Here is a 7,340-nt window from a genome sequence, read left to right on the forward strand (position 1 = left end):
ATGGAAGCCAAAGCCTTCCTGATAACACCAGCGCCGCAGTCTTTGGTTCACCGCGTGGATCCTCCTCTCCCTCCTCAGCCCATAGCCCGAGACTGGGAGGATCAACGAAAACATCACCTGAGCTCCCAGACCCCTAAGCCCCACTCCCAACTCCCTGTAGCGCCTCATGACCTGGCCGGGGTCATCTTTTTCCTAATATACTGGTTCATTCATAACATAATATTCAATCTCCAGGCTGAGCAGACCTTGTACCTTAATTGCATAAAAGTCAGCAGTAGGTTCATGAAATTGTTAGCTAAAATAATGTGAATACTAACATAATGGTGGGAAGCTGAGTACATACCAAGTACAGTGTGCTTTTCACCCCTGTTGTAACAAATTGGCGCAAGTTCAATAAAACTATATAGGGGTACATGTTGTAGCTGTGTTGATTTAAGGACATAGGATTTACCCAAAGAACTTTGTCTGCCATAAGACTATATACATATTTTTTGGCTTTCTAATGCATGAAGTAGCATCTCAACATTTGCATTAGTAATGAAGCTTCTCATTCATCTGAAATTGTACTATGAGAGGACCAGAAAATTTTAGGCAAGGTCCTACTTCTCCCAGCCCCCCAGGGACCCAAATGACCAGAGCCTTGTGAACAGAATGCTCAAACAGGCATGCTTCTAGGCCTGGCATGTGGGTTAGTGCAGGAGTTTATGCAGGAGGGTGGGTAGGAGGGGCACAAGGCCCTAGGCAGTGAGCCTCATGGGGGCAGTTGTCAGAGTAGTAGCCAAACTACTACTGGTGCAATGATGGGTGGAATGAGTCACACTCCGAGATTCCCCCCTGCGGCTGGATCCCTCCTCTCTTGTACTTTTGAGGCCTCCACCCATATGGAACCCATGGTTCTGGCCTCCATTCAGAGATTATCTCTACTGCACCACTAGTGCAGTTGCATCCAACTAAAGTCAGTGAAGCTGTTGCCAACTGCTTTTAGTAGAGAAACTACTTCACCTTCTACTTTCCTGGATATAAAGTGGTCAGTGATCAAAATGTCACATGTCAGGATCAGCAAGCTAAGGAGTTCCAGATCATGACAATCATAAGCAGTAGGGTAATCAAGGCTTGGAGCCTGGGGTAGCTACCAGGCCATGGACTTTGGGCCAGGGGCATGCTGGCAAAAAAATAATAGCTGCCACCACAGCCATCTGATAATGCTGGTGGCAGCTGTGAGTCACTGCTGACTCTGTGTATCACTGCTGTCCAGGATGCCTTGCTACCTTGCTTTGCCCCCGGTCACAAGCTCTATTTTAAATATTCATTTTTTTCCTATTTCTTTCATAAAACAACAACTGCAACAAAATGCCCAAGAGATTGTATAGAATTTTCTAGCTTTGAAACTATAAAACTGAAATGTAGCATAGATAGTATTATAGTCTTCACTGAAATTTCTCACTTGCCATTTAGGTGCTTATGCACAATTGATTACTGTAGTATCTGACTGTACTAAAAATCAGTTCCACTCTCAGGGTTGTATGTGTACTGTTTTCTAACCTACATTTGTATAAATGTTATTAAGGCATGCACCTTCACATTCTTCTGAATTTTAAATTGAAAGTACATGTTAATAGTGTGAAGACTATGGTTTAAGACAAAAGTTTTCAACCTCAGCCCAGTATTTTGGGACATCTGGTAGTTGATTTAGAAACCTTAGTTGTACATTGGATTATTTTTTTGCATGCAATTTTTGTTCTTAATGTATTTTTTTAGTTCCTGGAAACTGATTTTGAAAAGGTACCCCGCATTTTCTGAACTCTTTCTTTTACATATAAAAATTCTGTCACTTATACCTAATATCACTTTTATTACATGCTAGAGGATAAAATGTATTAAGAAACTTTTTAAAACTCATTGGTAATGAAATGCACTGTAAACTGAAGTGACTAATAGAATGATCTATGATGCATCGCAGCAGCAGAAATACATTAGCATAAGAAGATTATAAAAATATTTTTGAAGCCACCATTAAAAACAATCTGCTTATGTAGGGTTTTTTTTTTAAGTAAAAGCTGTTACTATGACAGATAGCTGTCAGTGGATGCCAGTTTTGTTCACTTTGTGTGATCAGATGTTAAAAACGTGGCTCTTTTAATTTTTTTCTCCATGCTTGTCAAATTAGTTTTGCTTTCAAGAACTTCTGAGGTAGAAATTATGCTCAGGTTTCCTTCAGTTAATGGTGCAAGTGAAATGAGAGAAAGTGGATAAATGTAGGTCTATTCAGGTGTGACCGCTGAGCTGCGATTCCCCGTTCTCGGGGGGTTCTAGTCCTGTAGGTAGATGACACTACTCTCTTGGGACCGCTTCGGTATCAGAGCAGCTCTCTCTCACCTCAGTCCCCGACCTTGTTCTCTCCCACCTCGACTTGATGTTCTACACTGTTAAGATTGGTTCATGGTACACTCCGTGGCCCAGGTCCCTCGGCGGTCACATCATGGGGCTCCGCCACCCCTGCACCCCAGCCTCATGCCGCCTCTAATGCATTTTGCCTCTGCGGATCTGGCTCCTCGATGGTGGAGTACTATTACCTTTCCACCTGTCCTACCCCTGTTGTCATGCCCGCCGACCAGCTTAATCCCCAGTCCTTCTTGACTTCTCCCTGTTTGACCCTGTAGAAGGTCGCAGCACAGGTTCGGCCTCACCAAAGCACCAACGACCCTCTTTCTATGCAGGTGCTACCTTAGCTATCCCAGCTGGGCATCCAACATCACAACACCAAACAATATGGACATAAAGACCCGCTACCCATGCTGGGCATCCTATCTGGGCCTCCCCGGCCCCTCTGGGCTGTTCTTGGCCCCTAGTATCCCTAGTGCCACTACGGCTCCATGGCACTGTGGCTTGACGGCGTTCCCCGCCCTGACTACACCCCCTCAGGGCTCTCCTGGGTCTTCGCCCCCTTTGTGTAGCCGAGTCTCTGCACCGTCACCCCGGCACCCCACCTATGGGTTCCACTGTCTTCGGGCTTGTGTTCCTTCGCGTCAGCCACGGCCTCACTTCCCGCTCCTCCTCTATTTGAAGCAGCTTCCAGCCACGCTGCCCACCTCCGCTCCTTCGGAGCCACGCCATCGTCCGACGCTGCCACCTTCCTCTCCAATGGAGCTGGCGGTTGCTCCTTCCTGGGGTTCTCCGCTCCTCCACCAGCGGAGCCGATAATTGCTCTGTCCTAGGGATATCCGCCCCTTCTGTGGCCGCAGCTGCCGCTTTTAACTTCCCCAGCTGGGCATCCTCCCGTGACGTCACCGGCTGGCCGCACCTGTATAAACAGGCGGCTGACGTGCCACGCGGGTCTTCCCTGCTGCATCGCGTGCTCCTCCTCGGGTTCTGCAGGTAAGCCCCGTTTACTAGTTGTCTCCCTGGAACATCAGGATAACTCAGTTTAGAAGACCTTCTGTCCAAGCATCTTGCTGCAAACCTTACTAGTTTGTAGCTTGTTTTGAGGCAGGAGCTAATCAGTAGTACCCAGCAACATTTATCCCCCATTAAACACTTCTTGTCTTCTGGAATTTGCAGTCAGCTGCTGGTGAGTTATAATGTCTAGCATAACAGCAGAACACAGCATGCTTTCATGACAGACTGGCTTTGTAGTTCTTTTAGGGGGTTGTATAGATAAGAAATGGACTAGGATTTAAATTAATGACTTCCGTTTTCTCCTTGCAAGTAATTTTCAAATAGATAAAAACCGCAGAGAAGAGAAATTGATGGAGTATCAATACTATATTCATACAAGGCAGAGAAATAGCTGGTTAAAGTTCATTGTGGAGGCTCAGTTCTGGTAGAGTAATAAATGCCATTAACATAGAGTGATTTAATTACTTGGTATAATAATAAAATATAAAATTGCAACAGTGAATGCAGGGGAAAAAGCCTCTTGCATGAGATGATTTGACTTAATTTATGATCAGTATCTGATCTGGAATTCTACCATCTCATCCAAAGTTATTTTTATTATCCATACTTACTGCTTCCTTTGTGAGGCAAAACATAGTGAATTTTGTGTGTGTATGTGTTGGGCTATTACATGTGCTTCTCCCTTCCTGGTACCCTGAAGCATGGCTGAAACTCCTTGAATGGAAGGCCAGACCTGGGCATTGCTCCCCACATACTTATTTGGCAGGCCAGGCATATTTTACTGTAGAAGCCTGTTCTGGAATGAGTTCTTCAAGAATCATTAATTCCTCTTTTGTGATTCCTGTAACCCTGAAGGAATGGAATGGAATCAAGTGCATGTGATGAGAGTGGACAATGGCAGTTCAGTTCCTTGGAGAGCACTCGCACCAAGGGAGGAAAGGCCCTCCATTAGCAGAAATAGACATAAATTAGGGACTTTTTTTGGTTTTGGTAAAGCTTTGAACCTTACCTTGTTTCCACACCAGTCTTTCTGCCCTTCCTCCCAGTAAGTTCTGGAACCTCTCCTGTAGGAAGGGGGAATGCAAAAAGCTATATGGCTTTTCCAGCAGACCTAACCACTCTCTCTGCTCATTTTTCCATGGGAACAGAGAATCAAGTTTAGCATACCCAAGTCATTTCTTCACCGTTTTGTCAGAAAATGAATTGACTCGCATCTATTATTCACTAATCCAATGGGTATTAAGGCAGACTTTGTCCTGAGCCTGAGAAAATAACTCATCTACTGTAGTTAGATCCAATTCTCTTATGTCTGAATAATATATTTCCACATACTTAAAGGCAAGGGGGTCAATGCAACTTCTCAGAGCTCATGAAGAGTTAAGATTAGAGAAATATTTATGATTTTGGTCTTTTAATAAAACAGTCATTGAGTAACAGGCAACACTTACAGAAACATCCTTTTAAAATTAGGTTGATCTTTCTCTTTGATTACCAGACATATTAGGTTATTAACACATGCATGTGAATGATGCTTAAATGCTTACCCACAAATATTACAATGGCTATGTCAAATACAAAAAAAATCCAATGGTTAAATTTAGGTTTTGTTAGCTAGATACTTAAAAGCTCCACAGAAGGCTTTCCCCTGTATGTAGGATTCATAAGGCCTAAAAAAACCACTAGCCGTAAGGGCCAAGTAGAGACATTACATTAGAAACCTGTCTATACCTGTAACAGAACAGAACAGAAATTTGGCACACTAAACTAGACTATTCCCATAACAGAAGAGAAGTTTAGCACACACAGACTTGTTTAAAAATACAGAACCCAGGCTAAGATTTACACCCCCCCACATGCACAAAGGGTGAATGTGTGTTCTGTTCTCTACGAATCTAAACTATACCACTTACAGAAAGCATGTACATTAGTTTGATTCTGCCTCAGCCTTTTTTAATGTCTGTACCTAGCCAGGGAGTCTATGTGTTCCAGAGATTTAGAATCATAGTATCATAGAAAATGAGGGTTGGAAGGGATATCGGGAGGTGATCTAGTCCAACCACCTGTTCAAAGCAGGACCAGGCCCAATTAGATCATTCCAGCCAGGGCTTTGTCTAGCCAGGTTTTAAAAACCTCCAAGAACGGAGATTCTACCACCTCTCTAGGTAACCTGTTCCACTGGTCCACCACCCTCATAGTGAGAGAGGTTTTCCTAATATCCACCCTAAACTTCCCATGGTGCACCTTGAAACCATTGCTCCTTGTTCGGTCATCTGCCACCACTGAAGACAGTCTAGTTCCATCCTCTCTGAAACCACCTTTCAGGTAGAAGACGACTGCTATTAAATCCCCTCTCAGTCTTCTCTTCTGCAGACTAAATAAGCCCAGTTCCCTAAGCCTCTCCTTAGAAGTCGTGTGCCTCAGTCCCCTCACCATTTTTGTTGCCCTCCAATGGACTTTCTTCAATTTATCCACGTTTTCTGTACTGAGGGACACAAAACTGGGCACAACGCTTGAGATGTGGCCTCACCAGTGCAGAATAGAGGGGAATAATTACTTCCCTCAATCTACTGGCAACACTCCTACTAATGTAACCCAGTATGCTGTTAGCCTTCCTTGCAACAACGGAATATTGTTGACTCATATCCAGCTTATTGTCCACTGTAACCCCCAAGTCCTTTTGTGCAGAGCTAATAGTTAGCCAGCTGGTCCCAAGCCTGTATAGTGTATCCCAAGTGGTGCATAGGATTCTTCTTTCCTAAGTGTAGGACTCTGCGCTTGTCCTTGTTGAACCTCATGAGATTTCTTTTGGCCCAATCTTCCAATTTGTCTAGGTCTCTCTGAATCCTAACCTCCAGCATATCTACTACTCCTGCAGCTTGTGTCATCTGCAAATTTGCTGAGGGTGCACTCCATCCCATCTTCCCAATCGTTAATGAAGGTATAGAACAAAACTGGCCTCAGGATGGACCTCTGGGGCAGTCCACTTGATACCAGCTGCCAGCTAAACATTGAGCCATTGATCACTACCCCCTGAGCCCAATGATCCAACCAGATTTCTGTCCACCTTGCAATCCATTCATCCAACCCATACTTCCTTAGCTAGCTTGCAAGAATGCTGTGGAAGACCATATCAAAACCTTGCTAAAGTTTAGGTATATCATGACCACTGCTTTCCCCATATCCACAGAGCCAGTCATCTCATCACAGGCAATCAGGTTGTTCAGGCATGACTTGCCCTTGATGAATCCATGCTGACTGTTCCTAATCACTTTCTTTTACTCCAAATGCTTAGAAATAGACTCCTTGAGGACCTATTGCATGATTTTTCTGGGGACTGAGGTGAGGCTGACTGGTATGTATTCCCCTGGATCCTCCTTCTTCCCTTTCTTAAATCTGGGCCTTTTTCCAATTGTCCAGGACCTCCACAATTGCCATGAGTTTTCAAGATAATGGCCAGAGGCTCTGCAATCATATCAGCCAACTTCCTCAGCACCCTTGGATGCATTGTATCTAGCCCCATGGACTTGTACATGTCCAGTTTTTCTAAATAGACCCTCACCTGTTCTTTCATCACTGAGGGCTGTTCACTTGCTCTCCAAACTGTACTGCCCTTTGCAGTAATCTGGGAGCTGACCTTGCCTGTGAAGACCAAGGTAGAAAAGGCATTGAGTACTTCAGCCTTTTCCTGTTCATCTGTCACTAGGTGATACTGCAGTTCTCTAGTTTAGAACAAGTTTAGAACTTCCAGGTGTGATAGGCCTCAGGGGAACACCCCCTCTCTCTCCCCCCCAGTCAGCACAATCACAATCAGCCACGGGGGAATCTCTGCCCCCCCCCCCCGTCATTGTGATCGGTCTCTGGGGAACCCCCCTGGTCAGCGTGATTGGCCACTGGGGAACCTACCCTGGTTGGCTTGATCAGCCACAGGAGAACCCCACCTCCCA

At 44.8% G+C, this 7,340-nt stretch overlaps 1 long non-coding RNA gene across 2 annotated transcripts in view; it reads left to right on the forward strand.

Moving 5' to 3' along the window:
• Nucleotides 1-3,556: 3,556 nt before the first annotated feature.
• The window catches only part of LOC109311069, a 20,092-nt gene continuing 16,308 nt past the window's right edge, over nt 3,557-7,340 (forward strand). Inside the window, exons 1-3 of one of the 2 annotated variants that reach the window (XR_002101401.1) lie at nt 3,557-3,568; nt 6,130-6,131; nt 7,026-7,099. This is a non-coding gene — a long non-coding RNA (uncharacterized LOC109311069). Of the gene's footprint in view, nt 3,569-6,129; nt 6,132-6,966; nt 7,100-7,340 lie in introns of those variants that run through there. The other variant, XR_002101400.1, reaches the window with a different exon arrangement.

The sequence above is a fragment of the Crocodylus porosus genome, unplaced genomic scaffold, assembly GCF_001723895.1.
Source record: "Crocodylus porosus isolate Cpor-Errol unplaced genomic scaffold, CroPor_comp1, whole genome shotgun sequence".
NCBI lineage: Eukaryota > Metazoa > Chordata > Crocodylia > Crocodylidae > Crocodylus > Crocodylus porosus.